Raw genomic sequence first — 20,449 nt, forward strand, 5'->3', positions numbered from 1 at the left:
AATAGTCAGTTGAGTTTTTCTCTTTGTTTTTCTTCAGCCCTGAAGATTTGGAGTGTACTGCACTCCAATGAAACACGTGTTGGCTGGCGCAATAAATACAAGTGCAACATAAACCGACTGCCCTTCTTCATTGCTTCCAAGAACACTAATAACATATCTGTTATCAATTGTATTGTGTGTGCACAGGTTTTGTTTCTCATAATTACTTGTGACGACTAAATCTAGAGCTTTTACTTGTGTTTTTGGTCTCACATGATTTGGAGTACATTTTCAAATTCCCCTTGGCCTGGGCATTTTGTGCAACACCAGTGTTTTGCAGCAGGCGTCTCCAATAGCTGTGGCCGGTTGTACTGCAACTGGTGCTTGGCTGCTCTATTCTATCTTCCTACACTTTTTTTTTCAGTATCAAACTAGCTTTGGGTTTAAATAAAGAACGCATATCCTGCAAACACTTCTCTTTCTTTTTCCCTTCTGTACGTTTACTGTGACAATGCATCACTCTTCCATCTCTCCTGGTGGTTCGGTTACACTAGGCATCACTGTTTTTTCCTAAAGCAGTGGCAGCTTCTGTACAATTGGGAATCAAGACCTTTCAATAAACAATAGACAAGTAACACTGGCAAGAACCTGGCAGGCTTCCTACTTTCTAAAGAAGCTTGGTGCTTTGATCCCCAATAACATTGTGTGTGACCGCAGCTGTATGAGCCTAGTAAATAGGAGAGGGGTGGATTAAGACTTGCTTAGTATAATGCACTCGAATGTCCAGGCCATGCTGGCCGATGAGCCCGGTTAGAAACAGTACACAAACTTCCAATGAAATTAAAGCATGTTGCCAATACGTCTAAATCTTGTAATGCAATAATGCTTCACCAGTCAATCAGAATATGATTCACAAAGCCTTACATGCATGCAGTCAATAATGGCATGCAGCAATGCAGGTCAATCCACATTCCTTTGCAAATGAATTAAACAAAAATAAGTAGGTAAAACCCCAAAAGGAGTTTCATAACATCTGCTACTCCCAGTGGGTAAGTTCCAATAGCATCAACAAATGCTTTAGGGGTTATTATCGTGGAGAGAACTTGGGTTTACCCAAAGATGTTGGGGAATCAGTAGTGATACTGAGGAAACAATTGAGTGGACAATACAACCTGGCACTGGGGGATGCTACAGAGATGTTGCTATCTATCACACTGAGACGTGAGATCTTCAATAATATCATAGGATTTGCAGAGTGCTGTGAGAATGCTATTCCACTCATAATTGTGAAGTGTCAAATACATTCCGTGTGTAGGTATTTATGATTTCATATCAAATGTTTCTGCACTTCTATTGTATAAAACGTAGTGGTGTAGAACGCCAGATCTCAGAGTGAACCATGAAAAGAAAAAAAAATGTTGCACTTTCCTGCAAAACATGAATTTCACCATCACAATGACAGCCATCAAACCACTCTGTAAAGCTTTAACATTGCTGGGACTCATAGGATTATGCAGCATGGAAGATTAAATTATGCAGTGTATTCTTTGTCAGTTTTATTTTTATTAATTTCAGCTAGGAACAACATTTTGGTGAAATATTCAAATTAAGTGGCAAATGCATTCATCTATAACTATGCTGTAAATGCTACAGAAACAGAACAGCAAAGTTCACTAGCCGTCACCACTTTCCATTGTTCAAATCAGCATATCGTGAAATGTGTACATCTGAATTTCAATGTGTGCCCTTTGTTACTTGCACTGTGAAGAAAACAGCTTTTGCAAGCGCAATATCCCAAAAAAAAAGGCATGTAATATATAGATGTTTTAATTTGATTTTGGTTGTTTTTAACTGCTGTATAAAACGTTTAACCAACTCAAATATTCAAAGGAGTCAAACAAGAAGGAACATTCTGAAACAAAAAGACTAAGGGCCTTATTATGACCTTGGCGGTCGGACCGCCAGGCTGCGGCGTCAGCAGTCAGGAGAACGCCGCCAATGTGGCGGCACCCCGACTGCTGCATTTGGGGTTTACCGCTGAGCTGGCGGTGGGCTGAAAGTGGTCTTGCGGCGGCAGCATGCTTCGACTCTCAGAGAGAGCCTGAGGGCAATGCCGCCGCACTGCTACATCAGCACTATCATGCATGCACTCTTGCCATGCACCATATTGTGCATGGCACACAGTGCACGTAGGACAGTGTAGGCATAGGGGGGCACAAAATGTTTCCCTAACCACAATACCCAATGGACTAAAATGCATGGGGGCCTTGTATGAGGCCTGTTAGAAGGGGCGATCCCAGAGGGCCAGGATATGCTCTCCAGACCACTCCGTGACCCACCTCTCCCTGGAATACAGCCGAGTCCTAACGTGAGGTCCTCGCCGGGGAGGACTCCGGGTCTAAGATCGTACACACTGAGCTCACACCACACTTATGAACGGACACCACACCGTGGGTTTCCGTAAACAAGTTCTTTATCACACAGTAGAGTGTTAGGCAAAATGAACACGTATTTACAAGCGATCGAAGGATCGTAAAGTCTCGGTTGTGAGGAGTAGGAAAGCGGGACAGTCTCAGTATTAGGCCAGTACGAAGCGTACCCTGCGCACAGCCCTCAATCCTCGAGCCGGGGGATACGGAAGATGGAGGTCGTACTGGCTGCTCCACTCACTTCTTCTCGAGCCAGGCCGTGTTGGTAGAGTCGATGGTTCAGCCGGACCAGAGTACTCCTCGAGCCGCGACGAGGTCAGCAGAGCTCGATCCGGAGTGAACAGAGTGTGTCAGTTCTTGAGGAGCCGCGACGACGACAGCAGGGCTCAGGGTGTTCAACGAATGTCCTTAGAGTTCAAGGATGAGCCGCGACGAGGTCAGCAGGGCTCCGAGGTTCCAGTTCCTTCTTCACGAGGATGAGCCGCGACAGCGTCAGCAGGGCTCGATAAGTTCCAAGGTTCAGTCTTCTCCCCAAGGGTGGAGCCGCGATCAGATCAGCAGGGCTCTCTTGTCCAGGATACAACTGCCCGCTAGTTCTTGGGCGGGCCTTGATATAGCGCAGTGGTCCTTTGATGTCCGGACCCTCGCAGGCGGAGATCTCATGCTTCTGGGCTGGTCGTCGGAGTGTTCCGTCGGCTGGCCCTTTGATTCTTTGAAGATGCGTCCGGGGATTCCCAGACGCCCAGCAGGGTCTGGAGCCAGCTCTCGGGGAGGCCAGAGGTGCGATCGAAACCAGCCCACGGGGGAAGGCCAGAGGTGTGAGAGAAACCAGTCTCCCAGCAATCGAAACTCTTTGGTCCTCTCTCACTCAGGGGGCCCTCTACCCCCCAGCCGGGCATGGCGCGTCTGCAGCCTAAGTTTCGCTGGGACCGGGGTCAGGCAAGGGCTATGGAGTCAGAGACCTCGGGAAGGGTAATGGCGGCCGGTGGCCCTGTGGGGTGATGCAGGTTCGGGGCGCCCGGCACCGGGAGGAGCATGCGGGGATGGTCGTCGGTTGGTAGGGTCGTGTTGGGAGCGGGGCAGACATGGAACGGGACGACCAGGGGTTTTCGGGGTGCAGGGCTGGGCTGACGGGCCGCTGAGGAACGGAGGGAACCATGACACGAGGCCAGGTCCAACAGGGCCCCTTCACGCCAACCTTTTAATGGCAGGATCCCCGCCATGAAAAGTTCGTCAGAAATGCAGGTTGTGATTAGCACTGTGGTGCCGGCATCAGCAACGCATCCATTCCCCACTGCGGGATCCAGGATCCTGGTGGTGGTCCAACCGCCAGGGTTCTAATCGGGTTGTCGGACTGCAGAGGAAGTGGTGGGCGGACCATGATTCTCTTCTCCACTGGTAGCCAGTGCAATTCTGCCAGGGCTTTCTTTGCAGAGGCTCTTCTCGGGAGGCTTAGTACCAAGCGAGCCGTCGCATTTTGCACCATCTGTAGTTTGGATAGCCCTTTTTTGTGGCACCTACGTATAGCACATGGCTGTAGTCCAATTGGGAGGTTACAAATGCATGTACTATGGTTTTCCTAGCCTTAGGTGGCAGGAGATCAAGAATCTCTCTCAAGAATTTCATGGCCCCATAGCATTTGCCCGCTACTTCCGAATCTGGCTGTCGAATGCCAATTCGGAGTCAAACCAACAAGGGACTCACCCAGCGGCTACAAATTGTACAAAATGCCGCGGCCCGTTTTGTCCTAGCACTCCCCAATACTTCTTCTGCCACTATGGCCAGAAAGACTCTTCACTGGCTTCCTATTCAACTGAGGATTTCCTTTAAAATTCTTTGCTTAGCTTATAGAGCTCTGTCAGAAAGATCTACGCACCCTTTAAGCGCCTTGCTTACTCCCTACCAGCCGGGGAGAGCGCTCAGATCTGCTGAGTTGAACCTGTTGGTCGTCCCTCGAGCCAAAAGAGCATGATGGGGAGATAGGGCATTCTCAATTGTTGCACCAAAGTTGTGGAACTCTCTCCCCCAAGATATTAAGACACAGTCCTCTCTCTCCTCTTTTAAAAAGGCCCTTAAAACCTGGTATTTCGTCAAGGCCTACCCGCAATAGTTGTATAACGTTATAGTGTTATTTTTAACAGCTGTTACTATTTGGTTATGCGCCTTGACGCCCATTGGGCTTAGTTGCGCCATATAAATTGCTTTTAATAATAATTTTAATAAAACCATACTCCGAGATTTTTTACGTCTGGTTTCGGTGTGGGTAATTGACCTAGTGTCTCATGCCACCAGGCTGATGACCAAATGGTTGGGGCCTTGCCCACAATCATCACCTCCATCTTATTCCCATTGAGCTTAAGGCAGTGGTTAGACATCCATGCTGTACAAAAGGGGGTGGTGATAGACGGAGCATCTGAACCAATCAAACACTCACACCCAGTCAACAGATCTGAGTTTAATCCATCACCGTTCTTTAGCACACTCTGCCTCCCCAGTTCAGACATGGCCATATGTAAATCAGTCTGACCCTGTGCCTCATGGTAACAGTCCAGGAAACGAAACCGGGCCTTGGTTCATAACCAGTCAGGCTAAACCAAATAAACTCTAAATAACAATATGTGTGCCAGGACTGATAGTTTTTTGAACAATGCAATTTGATGATGATCTTTATGAATAAAACATAAACATCTGCTTGAACATTTGCAACATTTAATGATACAACTCAATTTTTTCTTATTTCAATTTTTAGAAGAAAAATAATTGCTGTGTGAGACAACACCGTATATAATAATTTCTATATACAACTATGTACAAAATATATACAAAACATTTACAATTTAGACCAATTGCACTTACACCACATCCAAACCTCTTTCAAACTTCACACACATACTACACAATTGTCCCTAGGGGCACCAAAGGTCAAAGTGGAAAAAATCAAAATAATCAAAGTGAAACACAAATCACACTTCAATAGTGGAGGTTAATTGTAAAGCAACGTTCGTAATGATTTTTCAATTTCAAACAACCAATCGACTTAGATAAACAGTGATGGCTTCTTAGTTCAGGTGACCTGGGACTGGGTCGACGCGTTTCGAACCCTCAAACTGGTGGGGTTCTCATCAGGACCATAACGACTCTACAAAAAACGACAAACAAAACCAATTTGTGGAAAGACTATTTAAAAGTCTCATCTTGTGTACCTGACCGAATGTGGGCTCCCCTACCTTAAGTCTTCAACAACCAATCCCATGCGTGGTGAAACTGTCTTGGGACCTGAAATTAAATGAATGAATTTCAATCCTTCTATCCACACCAAAGCCCCATTGAGGGTCTCATTCAAACCACCGGTTAGTGACACTTACATATTGCAACTTTCACTGCCAGAGACCCCACTTACCCCTGTTGCAAGCAATCAGGACTCCGCTCTACCGGCTGTCACACAGTGTCCTAGTAGCGCCGTAATCTGTTCTTTAATCCATGTAATGAAGGTTCATGGCTTTCCTCCCTTATTCAAAATTGCCTGTGGGAATGAATCAAGTCTCCGTGAGACACATCTACGTGGATGTGAACTGGTTACGCATTTTTGCCAACGGGTTAACATTCTAAAACTATCCCTGAAGTCCCAAATCGGCGATGTTGCTGTTTATGAAATTAAACGGTGCGCGGCATGAAGACAGATATTGAAGCAGCGGTTTAGCATTGTTCAAAAGAACCTCCCATCGGCGATCCTCCTGTTTACTATTTTGCGCGCAGCGCGGCATGATGGCACATTGCTTTACCAAAGGCGATTCCATATCTTTGGTGCATGGTTCAGTCAAATATCGGTGTGGCGCGGGTAGCGCCTCTTACCTTAATCACAATTCTTTCTGTCCAACTGGGCAAGAAATCACCGGGACACGTTCTGTTTCTGCGCGGACGATACTAGGACTGACTGAACTCGTGCGGGTGGGGGATTTTTACTTCCTGGTCGTCACGTGATCGAAGGTTGTCTGGGAGATGTAGTCCTTTACAGACTTGAAGCGATGGATGCACGATTCCTTCAGTTGAAATTAGGAATATTGGTGTATTCTTTGAGCCCAGTGTTAGCAATAAGGTGTGAATTCATCCAGTTGCAATGGGACTCTCAGTGTTTAAGAATTTCGGAGATTTCGTTGAGGCCGTTAATCGCGGTATTATATTTCATAATTAGCAATGCCTCCCTTTGGCTCAGTCTCGCATCCAGGTCACTTCCTCGTTTGTCCATTTCAATTTTTGATATCACCGTCCATTTGAGTTCCGATTCCTTATGCTTTGTTGACACCCAATGATTAACAAGTGGGGCATTTGCCACATTTCTTCTTACCCGTGATTTATGCTGGGTAATCCTCTGGCGAATTTCTTGTGTGGTCTTACCGATGTACAACTTTGGGCATGGACAAAGTATGCCATATACCAAATTTTTTGTTTTACAATTAGTAAAACTCTCGTGTTTCAAATGGATCCCTTCAAAAGAGAAGACGGTCCCTTCTAGTGTCTGGTCACAGCAAGTGCAGGTGCCGCATTTATGATGTTTAACTATTGGAGGGAGGTTGAGCATATTTCTGAGATTTAATGGTTGTTCATCTGGCAGGGCTGCCCTTACCAGATGATTGGCAACGTTCATGTCTTTCTTGAAGGCAAACAATGGTAATTCTGAAAAATCTTCATGCAGGTTTTGGAGTAAATGCCAGTTGGTATTGATCATTTTCTTTAGTTGATGTGCGTTCGGGCAGAACGTTGTTACACATACAATTCTAGTTGATTCCGGTTTCAGTCTTTTTTCCAGAAGGGAGTCCCTGGGCACCCACCAAGCTCGTTTTAGAGCATGTTTGACAAGTTTCCTCGGGTAGCCTCTCTCCATTAATCTTTCAGAGAGTTTGGAAGCATGTGAGAAGTATTCTTCCTTACAGCAACAATTCCTCCGTATCCTCAAGAATTGTCCGTATGGTAAATTTTGTCGAAGGCTTCTCGGGTGGTAGCTGGTGTAGTGGAGGCTTTTGTTTCTATCCGTTGTTTTTCGATATAACGTAGTTCCTAAGCCACCCTCCCATGGAAATATTTTGACGTCCAAGAACGTGATTGTTCGATCTGATGATTCTGCAGTGAATTTAATGTCCTGTGATCTTGAATTTAGCCAAAGTACAAACTCCTCCAATTGTTCTTGGGGACCGGTCCAGACAAAAAAGACATCGTCTATGTACCGCATATAATTTGAAATGCTGCTTGAGTATGGATTGTTTTTGTAGACAAATTTTTCTTCATAGAGACCCATGAAGAGGACCGCCAACTCTGGTGCAAAGGGGCAGCCCATGGCTACTCCTTTTGTCTGGAAAAAGAATTCCGAATCGAATGTGAAAAAGTTCCTCTGTAAAGCAAATTTTGCTAGTTCCAACAGAAATTCTGTAGGAACTCTTCTGGGGCGTGGTCTAGTCTCTAGAAAGTACTCCAAAGTCTCCAATGCTTGTTCCTGTGGTATCCGAGTATACAATGAAGTAACATCCATTGTAACTAATAGTTGTTTTGAACTATCAAATTGAACTGTCTTGAGTTGATTTAAGAATGCTGTGGTGTCTTTCAAATGTGCTGGTACGTCGTTGACAAATGGCTTTAGAAAGAAATCGATATATTTCGCCACTGGTTCTATAAGGGAGTCACAGCCCGATACGATCGGGCGTCCTGGCGGGTTGATGTCATTTTTATGTAATTTCGGAAGGGCATAAAACACAGGTGTTCTAGGATTTTTATTTTGAAGGTAGAGGAATTCCTTCGGCCCGAGGATCCCACAATCAAACCCTCTCTGGGTAATTGTAAAAAGTTCGGCTTGTAGGTCATTTGTAGGGTTCTTCCCGATCCTTCGGTAACAGTTGGTATCATTAAGTTGGCTGAAAATTTCTTCCTTGTATTTGTTTATATCCCAGACGACCACTGCTCCTCCCTTATCGGCCTGTTTTATGACCAATGTTTTGTCATTTTTCAATGTCGCCAGGGCATCCTTTTCACTTTTTTGAAGGTTGTACTTAGTGTATTGTTTTTTGTGCTCGATTGCTGAAATCCCCGAGAGCAAAGTTCTTTCAAATGTTAAAACTTCTTTCGGAATTTTATATCCAGGGGGGATGAAAGTAGACTTCCTTTTCAATCCAGTGACTTCCACACAGTTTGAAGCCGGTGTATCCTTGAAGAATGTTTTAAGTCGAATCTTTCGACAGAACTCCATCGCTTCCAATTTCATCCTAACAAAGTTTGTTGGTTTTGATGGAACGAAGGACAGTCCCTTATTCAAAATAGCAATTTCTGGTATAGACAAGGCTCGTGATGACAAATTAAAGACTGAAGAGGATTTTAATTCTTGTAGAATTGGCGGCGAGTTGTCATCTCCCATGGTTGTAGGTTGTAGCACATACGTCCTCTCCCTCTCCGTTGGCCTCTCCCTAAAAAAGTATTTTGATTTTGTTGTTGTTGAAGATGGGGTTGTTGATTCCCTCTTATATTTTGATTGCTCCTTGTGTCACCAGAGTCCGACTCCCCTCCTGATGAGGATGATGAAGTATCCGAGAAGGTAAGGAACTTATTGCGAGATCTGCCCTGATTTTCCCCAAGATACCGTCTCGATTCTGTTCTTAAATAACAATCTTTATGTAGATAGGGATATGTTGTTTCAAGAGAGAAGTTCTTTTTGTCAAGTTCAAATTTGTTACTTTTCTGATTTACCGTGGAGTCCTTGAACTCTAAAATGTCCTTCTCAATTTTGTCCAGTAATGCTTTAGAATCCGTAATTAGTTGATTATTTTGGATTTCTGTTTCCAACACACTAATTTCCTCTACTTGTTTGAGCGAGATTCTATGTGCTGTTTCAACAGTTAAGACCATTAAATCCCTGCTGCATTTAGTCTCAATGCAGCTGAATCCTTTCTTATATTCCGGGTCGTCAGTGAAGACCACTGGAATATTGTCTATTTGGAGCCCTGTTGGTATAGCCCCTGCTTTCAAATGTTGCAACAAGAAGTGTCCGTGCAAATCTGTCCGGATTTGTTTTTTGCGTAATCTGATCAATTTGTCAGATTCGTTCTGAGTTTTGGCTGCGGTGCTTAATGTAGCAGAAGCGAACACCAGAGGGGCACTAATGAGTTTCCGAATATGATCTTCACTGTAAGCGAAAGTATCCTTTTCAGCCATAATATATATTCAGATACTCCACATATACATTGGTTAGTGACACAAAAACAAACAAAACACACTTTTCACACACCTAAAACCCACCAATGGGAAACGTGTTGAGAGAACCAGAAACAGGGTTCTCAACTGCCTATTTAAAGTGGCTACTTATTCCACCTCAAAAGCCATGGTAACAGTCCAGCCCGAACTGCCAAGCCATGCCTTCCCTGGACCGGAAACAAGCTTCCTAGGACCGGTTTCTGGCATTTCAGCCGTCTTCAGTCAGGCTTGCTTGAATCCTGTGGCAAAGTGAGCAAGGGACTCACGTCTGAGCATACCCTGCCAACTTATGGTGAACAAATGCTCCGTCCATCACCACCCCCTTTTGTACCGCTTTCTTCGCCATAAGTTGGCAGGGTATGCTCAGACGTGAGTCCCTTGCTCAATTTGCCACTGGATTCAAGCAAGCCTGGCTGAAGACGGCTGAAATGCCAGAAACCGGTCCTAGGAAGCTTGTTTCCGGTCCAGGGAAGGCATGGCTTGGCAGTTCGGGCTGGACTGTTCCCATGAGGCACAGGGTCAGACTGATTTGCATATGGCCATGTCTGAACTGGGGTGGCAGAGTGGGCTAAAGAACGGTGATGGATTAAACCCAGATCTTTTGACTGGTTCGGAGTGTTTGATTGGTTCAGATGCTCCGTCCATCACCACCCCCTTTTGTACCGCTTAGACATCCATGCCGACACCTCTTCCAGACACTTGCAGAATTGGATGGCTGCCTGTTCCCTGTCTTGAGACAGAATCACATTTAGCTACGTGTCGTCAGCGTATGACACAATGGACACCTTATGCTCTTCCACCTGCTCAGCCAGTGGCCCCAAGTATAAATTAAATAGAGTTGGGCTCAGCATCGATCCCTGTGGGACACCCTGGGGAGAGGGATGCTCATAGATATGTTAGACTGTTGTGTGACTTGGAAGCTCCGCGCGGATAGGAAGGATGTCATCCAGCGCAGTGCATTTCCCCTAACACCACATGCCTCTAACCTCGGGGGGGGGGGGGGGGGGGGGAGCAGCTTATGGGAAACTGTGTCAAACGCCTCACTGAGGCCCAATAGGATCAGTGCAACCGTCTGCCCGTCAGCGTACTTTCTCATTGTTTCTGTTGCCAGGAGTAGTGCTGACTCCGTAGAGCGTGCAGCTCTAAAACCTGATTGGGAGGGATGCAATAAGTAATTCTTGTTAATATGATCTACTAGTTGTTGATTCGTTTTTTTTTCAGCAATCTTAGCCGTAAATGGTAACAGTGAAATGGGGCGTAGATTCTCCAAAACTGTTTGATCTATAGATGGTTTCTTTTTGAGTAGCTGAACTATAGCTTGTTTTCATTTAATGGGAACCTCTCCTGTCTGAAAGGAACATGTGATGAGTTCAGAGATATATGGCATAATGAGGTTTGCTTCCTGCATTAGTATCTACGGGCGGGCAGGGTCTAGTGGGGAGCCTGATTTAATCCCTTTTGCTGTAACTAAGTTCTTCTACATCCTGAATCTTAAATTCGTCAATGGTCTCACCTGCAAATGCGATATCACGTCTGCATGTTGTGCTTAACCCTTTCCGCGTTTCCACTGGGAAAGTGTCACATTGTTGTCACTTTGTTTGCAAAGAATTTTGCTAATTTATTGCAACTCTCCACAAAAGCGACTGCCTCATTATTTATATTTTCGCGTGCTTTGAGGGACTTCAGTATGGAGAACATTTCTTTGGAGGTAATACTAGCCCTTTCAATCATTTCCGTATAAAAGTCACATTTTCTTTTCTTAATTAAGGCATGATTTTTTTTTATCCCTTTTTATAGTTCTCTTTGGCTTTACTACAATAGTCTTTATGCCATGCACGTTCGAGCGGCTTACACTCTTTTTTAGCTCTCATCAGTGCCTCATTAAACCATGGTGCCGATGCTTGATGTCTCTTGGAGATCCTAGTGCTCCAAGATGCCGTCTCATCTGAAGCCTCAGTTATCCGCGCCTCGAATTGGCTATTGGCTAAGTTTACATCTTTGTCTAGCGTAAGATAGTTTTTCATCAATACCTGTGTGTTGCTCCATTTCATATCCAGCTCTGCTAAACACGATCAATTGTGATCCTGTACTGTCTCGCCCTAGTGGTTGGCTACTCGGGCAGAGTCTCTGCTCTGAGGAAAGTATTATGTGCACAAGTACAAATACATAGCGCGTGTCCATAGGACATGTGTTACTTCCAGTTCATCTGTGTGAGAGACGGGCGATTTGCCAACCATAGTGATTCTGACATGACGTTACACTGAGTGCATGCCCCTACAGTAATAAGTCTGGAAAAACTAGTTTTCCTCACACCATCGAGACGTGATGGGAGCATATTTGCCCCTCCAGCAGTCATACGGACATGAAGGCTTAAGCAGGTGAGAGACAAAATGTGTTAGTTTGACCCGGGTCAGGGCTTTAAGTGGGCCAAGTCTCAACGGTGCTGAGCACCGGCAGTTTTTTAAAGGGGGCCTCGAAACGGATCTCTATTGAGCTCTATTTTATGCCCTGGCACAGGAAGTCCATTTCTTTCTGCACTGCAGTGAAAGCAGGCACATCAATGTGCGCTGCTCACTTCTCACTAGTGGAGAACTTACGGCATGACGTCATGGCAGGTGAGCTAAAGGGGAAGGGACGTCCTTTAGAGTCATTTTCTCTCTGGCTTTCCCATCTCTTATTTAAACTCAGGAGCAGCAACATTGTCATGGTGTCACCAAGGCTTTAAGTGGCCGCTTTTTCAATATTATATACAAGCCATAGTTGCTGCTGATTTATCTTATGCAACTAACAACCATTGACAACGCCAATAGTCCTGACTTACTGTAGTTATGATGATCTTACTTGTATCATATCTAGATGCAATGACCGAAATAACCAAATACAAGTCGGGTGGCACACTATGCTAAGCACAGATTTTTAGTTTGCGTGTTTTTAAGCCACGTCCTTAATAACACTGGCCACGCACCTTTGAGGGACACCCCACAATTTTCTCATCCCACCTAAAGCCCTGCATGGCTGCATAGGTTAATACTAGTATCGTATTTATAGTGCATAGAAACATCAGAAATATGGTGTAAAGCGCCATATCAAAAATGTATCTAGAAAGCCCCCACATACCTATGGCAGGTGCGCCCCTTCATGAAAGGCCCATTAAAGAAAAGCAGCAACATTTCAACCAAAAACATTAGCGCAGGAGCGATAAAGGGTCAAAAATCCTGAGTTGACCAAAGGCGGCCAATAAACCAGCAAAAGTAAAATACCCACACCTGAAAACAATGAAGTGAATCACAAATTTGCTAGCATTCGCGACAAGAATTTGCAATTCTATTAAGGACACGGAGGCGAGGATTATGCTTCTCAATCTTTACTGCATAAAACACAGCAGCCAATGAAAATGTATATTTTCAGTAAACAATAACAATAAACTTCATTACCCATGAACACCCATGAGTATAGGCACGCCCCCACAGTCCATAAGAACCCCTTGCGTGCTCCCATCATCCTCTTTCTTTGAGGCGAAACAAGTCCAACAAAACTTGAACAATCACAATCCTCCAACGTGGAAGAACAGCTTCAGGCGGAACATCCTGACCTCCGGAGTCGATTAGTCCGACTTCTTATCAGATCCTGAAATAAAGGAAACAACACCACCGTAATCCTTGCATAAAAGGGTGGGTAAGCTTAATACATACAGTACATTAAGCCGGGTGGGATAATCCTCGCCTCCGTGTCCTTAATAGAATTGCAAATTCTTGTCGCGAATGCTAGCAAATTTGTGATTCTATGGCAGGACCGGAGGCTTCAGATTATGCTAGTTTAACGCTGATTAAATACCACAGAAGTAATGTCTCCCACCGGCTTGTAATAAAACGTCTTAAACGTTGAATCAGAGGACCAATCTGCACAATGCATAATATCTTGGATACTGGATCCTAAACCATATGACTTGGACGCCATCGCGCCTCTAACTGAATGAGCACCAAAAACATTTGTATCGACACCTGCTTCCTTCATAATGAACCGAAGCCATCTAGCAATAGTGGCAGCCGCCACTGGTCTAAAGGGCTTCTGAATAGCAATCAATAATTGTGAACAGCCCTGCGGCCGCAAGGCCTTTGTACATTCCTCGTAGGTCTTCAAACAATGGACCACACATAGTTTTTCATTGTCAGGAAAAGCATTATAAGATATATGTCTAGACATTGTTTTAGTACGACCTGTAATATGAAAAGAGACCCCTTCCGGGGTAAACACTCTACCTGTTACGTCGAGCGCTCTGACGTCTGAAGATCTTCTGCAAGAGGATAGACAAAGCAACATGGCCAATTTAGCCCACAATTGCTTCCTGGACAGGAGAGAATTAACCGGCCATCTGTCGAGCAAAGAAATCACAACTGAGACATCCCACAAACCCGTATACTTGGGTTTGGGAGGGTTAGCCACCCTGATGCCTTTCAACAACTTACAAACTACCGGATGCATGCCCACCGGTTTACCATCCACCAGGGCATGCCCCGCCGAGATGGCTGAGCGAAAGTTGTTGACCGAACGATACGCTAGGCCACCTGTCGCCTTCTCGGATAAAAAATTCAACACTTGGGATAACTCTGCCCCCACGGGATCCAGATGTCGTCCCACGCACCAATCCACCCAGTTCTTCCAGGCAGCGGAGTATCGCTTCCTGGTGGAAGGTGCCCAAGCCTGCTTGATAAAGTCTGCAGTCTTGTCCGAAATTCCTGGCATTTGCCACTGTTCCCTGAAAGCCTCCATGCCATCAGGGATAACCTGCCCTCCAACAGCAATGGGTGCTGTTCCTGACGAGGGCCCTGCAACAACCACTTCAAATCCGGCAGCAGCCGGGGGCGGTCGCAGCTCCACTGCAACAACTTGGGAAACCACGCTTGTGATGTCCACCACGGAGTCACCATGACAATCTCCGCCGCTTGCCGTATTACATGAGTCATAACTCTGGGAATCAACAGGAAGGGGGGAAACGCATATTGGATCCCCACCGACCAATCCTGGAGAAACGCGTCCGTCGCTGCCGCCATCGGATCCGGTCTCCAGCTGAAGAACCGGGGAAGTTGATATGTCAACCTGGACGCGAACAGGTCCGTCCGAAACGGACCCCAAACTGCCTGCAACCAGAGGAAGACCTGGGGAAGCAGCTTCCAGTCGCTGTAATCCCTCAAGTGTCTGGAATGCCAATCCGCCACTTGGTTGGCCTGACCCGGTATGTATTCCGCTATGACAGATATCTGGTTCTGCAGACAGTAGTGCCAGAACTCTTTGGCCATTTGGACAAGCAGAGACGACCTCGTGCCGCCCAACTTGTTGATATACCTCACTGCGGACACATTGTCCATTCGCAGGAGGATGCAACATGATGTCTGCTTCGGGGATAACGTGCGGACCGCGAACGATCCTGCCAGTAACTCCAAACAGTTTATGTGAAGTTCGAGATCCTGTGACGACCATCTGCCGCCTGTGGAAACATCTCCACAGCGCGCGCCCCAGCCCCATCTGCTGGCGTCCGACTCTATTATCACATCTGGCCGCGACCCGAAGATCGCCCTGCCGTTCCATGCATCCACGTGGCCTAGCCACCATTGGAGTTCGTGTCGAACCTCGTCCGTAAGCGGAACCGAGTCCGTATACGAGAGACCCCTCTGAAGATGTCTGATCTTCAGTCGTTGGAGGGCTCTGTAGTGTAAAGGACCTGGAAATATCGCCTGGATAGATGACGCCAGGACTCCTACAATCCTGGCCAGGGTCCTGAGCGTGACTGAATGACTGTCCAGTAATTTTGTGATCTCTTTCTTCAACTCCCTCAATTTCGCCTGCGGAAGACGCAGCTGTGCCGTGAGGGAGTTGATTGTGAATCCCAGAAAATCCATCACCTGGGACGGGACCATCACGGATTTCTTCAGATTGATCACAAATCCTAAGCGGTGTAACAGTGAAGTAGTCATGGTCAGCTGTTGCTGCAAGACCGACCTGTCCTGTGCCATGATCAGGACGTCGTCTAGATAAATGATCAGACGCACTCCCCTCTCTCTGAGAAAGGCGACCACCGGTTTCATGACCTTGGTGAAGCACCAGGGAGCCGAGGAGAGACCGAAAGGGAGGGCCAGGTACTCGTACCAACGGCCGTCCCAAAGAAATTGCAGGAACCTGCGATGTGGCGGGAAAATCGGAATAGAAAGATACGCATCTTTTAAGTCCAACCGCACCATCCAGTCTCCTTCCTGCAACAAGTCTGCTAACATGTGAATACCCTCCATTTTGAAATGGTTGTATATCAGATACTGATTGAACTCTTTGAGGTTGAGCACTAGTCTGTTGCCACCACCTTTCTTCTGAACGATAAAAACATTGCTGGAGAAGCCGCGAGGACTTCGATGACACTGAGCTATCGCGCCCTTCCTCAGCAAGTCTGCCACCTCTGCGTCTATGAAACTGTGATCTAGTTGGGAAAAACGGAGAGGTGGCGGAGGGGACGCTTGCGCCGGGTGAGAATAGAATTCCAGGTGGAACCCCTGAATGGTCTGTAAAACCCAAGCATCCTGCGTCAACAGCTGCCAGTGTACAAGACAATGCTGCGTGCGACCCCCCAAAGGAAGAAGAGACACATCCATGACACTCACCGGAACTTTGATGGGCCTTGAAATTCGCCCGGTTGTTTCCCGACTGGAAACGGCCTCTGTTGAATCCTTTCCTGGAAGGGTAGAAGGTGCCTCCGCGGGTCGAGTCCCACTCACCCCGGCCTCGTCCGAAGTCACCTCTCTGGGAGCCTCTCTGGAATCCTCGGCCTGACGAGCGACCCCCGCCTCGCCCGGCCCTGTTGAAAACACCCTGTGTGAGTGCTCGCTTGATCCCACTTTGGGCTTTGTCTAGTGCGGTGAAGGTACCAACATACTTTGTGACGTCCTTAACGAAACGGTCACCGAAGAGACAACCACCAGCCAGAGGACCTGGCTCCGCTTCCGCCAGCTCTGTCAAATTGCCATCCATGCGTAACAGCAAGGACTTGCGCCTCTCCGAAGAGACTGCGCAGTTCGCGTTGCCCAGAAAGCAAATCGCGCGTTGAGTCCATTCAGCCAGGATGTCAGGGTCTACAGGAGTTGCCCCTTCTTTGGCCGCAAGGGCCATCTCCAAAATCTTGGCCAGGGGCCCAATGACGTCAAGCATCTTGTCCTGACAGCCCCGCCAGGCCCTGTCAAGCCCTCTTTTGGGATCTTTTGAAAACTTTTTCAAGAACGTCAGCATACTGGCGTCAATCTCCGGAGTGTCGGCAACGCTGTCCGGTATATCCGGGCGTGGGCACTCCGACCGCAGCCGGTTGCGTACTTCTCTCGTGAAGCCCTTGCGGAGGTGATCGTGAATGTACTCTGAAACCTCCGTAGGCGGGACCCAGTCCGAAGATCGAGGGTGGATTATGTCCGACGGGTCAAAATGGAAGGCCCTGGGTGTCTTGACCTCCTCCGCCTTGGAGGCCGGCTTAGCTTTCTTAGGGGGTGGAGGCTGTTCCTCCGACGAATCAGTGCCCGTACTGGTATCAGTGTAGGAAGAGGTGGTATCAGTGTCCACCACTATTTTGCGCTTACTCTTCGCCTTGCCCCCAGATCGTGGCTGGGTAGGAACGTCTCGATCCTGCAAGGAGGCCATGGACTGGGCGTGAGGCCACAAGTGGCGGTCATCCGAAACTGCAGTAGAAGTAGAGGGAGTAGATAATTTCTGCTTCTTATGCTTGCCATAGCCATGGCGCTTGGCAAAGCCTTCTAATTGCTTTTTAATGGGGCGTAGGGCCACTGCAAGTGCTTGCTGCACGGTCTGGGGGACTTTCGTGTCCATAGCTTTATTCACGGAAGCCTGGACCGAGGCATCCAGTGCTTCCACAATAGTATCTTCCAGGACTGCATCCTGCCGTCCCTCTGACGTCTCCTCCCCTTCTGCCTGTTCCTCACCTGGGTACTGAGACCAATTTTCCATGGTGCTAAATGTTGAACAAGGGAATAAACCCTGGCAGGTATGGGGGTGGTGGGGGGGGTCAGCCCACTGCACACAAACAATAACTTGGAACTATACCCAAACCCCCTCAGCAATGCTGTATCCACAGGGCCAGTGACCCAGGTCCACAAAATACAGCGAGCGTGTGCGCACTCAGGACCTCGTTTCTCTTACTGCCAGGGCAGGCGGTCAGACGAGGGGTAGCCGGTGTGTGAAAACGCGCAAAACGCGCGTTCCTGTCAGCTAGGGAGACGTGCCGAGGCGCGCCGCCCAAAACGCTACCAAATCCTACTAAAAGGAAGCCCAAATGGTCAGCGTTTTTGGGCGCGCGCGTCGGCCGTGAGCCACCCGGCCTGTACGCAGGGCGTATGAGGGAGCCTCTGCGCGCCCTCAGGCTGCCGGTAACGGGCCCCTCTGCGAGACGCGGCGGCCCCTCGCCGGTCAAAGACCGTGGCTATCGCGCCGAAGCGCACACGCTCCTCAGCGGAAGCTGCCCCAGTGACGACGGCCCCAAAGCGAACGCGCAGCGAGGTGAGAGCACCCTTCGCGCGCATTCGCCCAAAACATGCAAAAATACCAATTAACACAGATCAACACACCACCAGAGAGCACCTGCGTCCTCAATCAAGGAGCGGACTGAGCCGCTGCAATCCACAAAAGCAACACATAAGCTAATACAACGAACTCCCAAATCACCCCCAACAGGCAAGCAGAGTGAGGGGACAGGGAAGGTGCACTTAACTCTGGCTTGTGAGCAGCAAAGAAAGAGGATGATGGGAGCACGCAAGGGGTTCTTATGGACTGTGGGGGCGTGCCTATACTCATGGGTGTTCATGGGTAATGAAGTTTATTGTTATTGTTTACTGAAAATATACATTTTCATTGGCTGCTGTGTTTTATGCAGTAAAGATTGAGAAGCATAATCTGAAGCCTCCGGTCCTGCCATAGAATCCTTACATCAAAAGTGGCCAATGAGCGGTCAAATGTGCGCTACAGGAAGTAACCACGCAAAAGCCCCAGGGTCTTCTATTGGCAGCCAGAGTGTCTTTGTCCTCGCACGCCTGACACACACGGAAGGGCTGCTAGCCTGTGACTGTAGATTTCCTTACACCCGCCCCCCTTAGGGATCACTGCATAATCACTTCAAAGAGACAGCCTGAAATTAGAGAGCAGATCAGGAGCGGCACAGAGAGAACCAGCACACACACAAAAAAAGCACACCCAAGACCCATTTTATTCGCCTCCCAAATTTGATATCGCACAGTGTACACTCGCGGTCATCTAAATCAGAATTGCAAATGTAATACAAAAAGTACAATAATGTATTTATACAACGTACCAATACACGTGAGGCGAAATCATACGTATCTTTCAGTTAAACAATGCAAGTTAAAAGTTTTTATGACCGAGGAGTTGGGGGCACAAAACAGACATAAGGGGGCACACGCTTCCAAAACGAGGGTGAAAGTACATTTTATGGAAGAGCATGTAAATGCTAATTGATAGCGTGCCTCAAACAAATGGCGCTAACAAAGAATTCCACACAAAAAGAGTGCCTGAGAAAGGAAGCCCGTTTTCATTGACCAGTTCTCTATGGAAACCATGACAGGCAGGCTGCAGGCCAGCTCCCTAATTTGCATTTCAGTCAGTGCCAGGAAAGCCACAGGCTGCCCCAGCAAAACAAAATGACGGACAGGACTCCGAGTAGCTCAACTGCCCACGCAGCGCGAGCTCAAGTTAGACGGAACCAAAACATTGCACCGCAGGACACCCACCCGCTCCAACAACAATTTCCTGATTGGCGTGGTGAGGATAAACATTTCAAGTTTCTGGTCGCTTACCCCGTCCAGCCGCCGCTGCCTCCGTCACAAGCAGCATCAACTCCTTCCCACCTTCATTCTTGTGGGAACATTCTACCTTCTGGACCCAGCAAACAGTGTGCACCTGCAGGGGGAGGAGCCAGAGCGAGGCCGGAGGTTTGTCAGGGGCGGGGCCTGGGCCAAAGGTGAGTTCACGTGCAGATTGCGGGACGCCTCTGAGGGACGGAAGGGATCCCTGGCTGTCCTAGGTCAGCTGTGAGCAGCTCAGCCAGTCCCGTCTTGCTACTTTGCATCCTGGTACTTGAAGTCCGGCGGAAAAATGTGATAAGGAAAACGACATGCTCCTCAAAACAAAGAATAAAAAAAAAAACGTGAACTGGAAGGACTGCTGATACCCTTGATTTAAAACAACAATCTTCGAATAGCTTTGTTGTTTTAGAACGTGAAGTGAACACTTATTTTATCATGCAAAGGATTTACAGTTCATAACATTATGTATCGACATACTATTTCAAATCTGTAGCAAAGAAGAGAGTGCTTTGGACCGTGAAATTAAACAATTTAAACTTTGAAGTGTTGAGTGGGATTACAATGACCGCTGTTTTTGAGGTAATATTTATACACGATGAAAAAAAATACACCAAGATGGAATTGACCGTCTATGTAATGTGAAAAATATGTTTATTGAACAGACAGTACAGCAAACAAGAAGCTGTTTTTAATTGCCCTGGTATGCGGTATGCGGTATGTGGGTATAGCTCGTCCTGGTTCTTTATTTACCTCCTGGGACATGTAGTCTTATTTTTAAAATAAATTGGAACAACACTACAGATGACAGAATGCAAACGGGAAAAGCAGGGGGGGGGATCAACTCCTTGCTCGCGACCAACCAGGATCAGTGATAAAAGCAGACAGGGTGACATTAGGCAAGCAATAAATTGTATTTAATACTTTCCTGTCTAGCAGATCCAGCAAGTT

The 20,449-nt window shown here is 47.2% G+C and overlaps 1 protein-coding gene across 1 annotated transcript in view; it reads right to left on the bottom strand.

The window, feature by feature from the left end:
- Positions 1 to 19,716, bottom strand: part of KIAA1671 (KIAA1671 ortholog) — a 996,223-nt gene extending 976,507 nt beyond the window's left edge. The window contains exon 1 of the mRNA XM_078667333.1: positions 19,493 to 19,716. The gene's annotated coding sequence lies outside the window, so the exon portion shown is untranslated. The remainder of the gene's footprint in view (positions 1 to 19,492) is intronic.
- Positions 19,717 to 20,449: the final 733 nt, after the last annotated feature.

The sequence above is a fragment of the Lissotriton helveticus genome, chromosome 11, assembly GCF_964261635.1.
Source record: "Lissotriton helveticus chromosome 11, aLisHel1.1, whole genome shotgun sequence".
NCBI classification, from domain to species: Eukaryota; Metazoa; Chordata; class Amphibia; order Caudata; family Salamandridae; genus Lissotriton; species Lissotriton helveticus.